This window comes from Bison bison, unplaced genomic scaffold, assembly GCF_000754665.1.
Source record: "Bison bison bison isolate TAMUID 2011002044 unplaced genomic scaffold, Bison_UMD1.0 scf7180017864516, whole genome shotgun sequence".
NCBI classification, from domain to species: domain Eukaryota; kingdom Metazoa; phylum Chordata; class Mammalia; order Artiodactyla; family Bovidae; genus Bison; species Bison bison.
This window is the reverse complement of record NW_011495069.1, coordinates 2,170,697-2,171,769: the sequence shown is the minus strand read 5'-3', so window position 1 is coordinate 2,171,769 and position 1,073 is coordinate 2,170,697. Positions and strand designations below refer to the sequence as shown.

The 1,073-nt window shown below is 58.3% G+C and overlaps 1 protein-coding gene across 2 annotated transcripts in view; it reads left to right on the top strand.

Moving 5' to 3' along the window:
* CAPZB (capping protein (actin filament) muscle Z-line, beta) overlaps positions 1 to 1,073 on the top strand; it is an 84,606-nt gene that overhangs the window by 68,048 nt on the left and 15,485 nt on the right. The window lies entirely within an intron of this gene.

Sequence of the window (1,073 nt, the reverse complement as noted above, 5' to 3'; positions counted from 1 at the left end):
CTTCAGAGGGGGGAGAGCCTGCTTCAGTCCCCGAGCCAGTTACCACCCTCCCCTGGCAGCTGCCTGGTGGTCACGTCTGCTCTCTGCTCCACTCCCGGCCCCCCCACCCCCAGCAGCGCCCCAGGGACATGGGGTCACAAGGGAATGACAGTCACCAGCATCCTCCACTCTGCACCCAACCAGGGCACTCTCCAAACCCCAGAGTATTCGTTCATCTCATACAGAAAAAAAAAAAAACGAGTGTCTGGCTAAAGCTGTCCACAGCCTGCGTGAGGCACAGTGTCTGCACGTTGGAGGAGTTCAGAGGGCATCTCCCAACCCGACGGGATGCCCCGTGCTGCCCTCCTTCACGTCAGCCTCCGCAGGAAGTGGCATCAGGAGAGAACCTGCTCTCCAGGGTGGGTCCCCTGCCACTTGGCGGGCGCCCCGCAGGTGTGCGGTTGGCTGGGTTGGCACCCCGCCCCCTCCTCTTTCCTGTGAACTACTGACGGTCCAGGGATTTCCTGTTCTGTTTCTGTGTGGTTGATCTTTCTTAAAATGAGGTTTTCCCTGTGGACCCGCGTTTTGGGCTCTGTCCCTTCTGCCCGTGACAGATATGCTGAGTCTTGGTTTCCATCATCCCTGGGTTCGTTGTTCCTTCTGGCTTTGTTCCCGCACATTAACTCAGACGAATGAGTCTTTGTAGTCATTCACAGCCAAGTTCAGAGCTCTCCGGCATGGCTGTCAGAGACTTCCGTAGAGGAAGTTGTAGGGCGCTGGTCTTCAGGGTGAGCTGGTTCAGTTCTCATTCACCACCTAAGCAGACTTCACATTTCCAAATAGATGCTGTTTGAGGTACCTGTGGCTGAATGCTGCCTGCCGTTTCCCAGCCAGCTCCCTGCTCTGCTGGGACCAGGTGGCTCCAGGCTCGGCCTCACCCTCGTCCTCAGGACTCAGCGCATCTCTGCACCTCGGGCTCCTTTGATGTGGCGAGAAGCCTTGCTTTGCTGTTTCCTGTCACTGTGGTCCTGCAAGCCTGACGGGGCAGGCAGGCTCCCCGAGTGGCTCGTCCTCTGCAGCTCGGTGGCACCTTC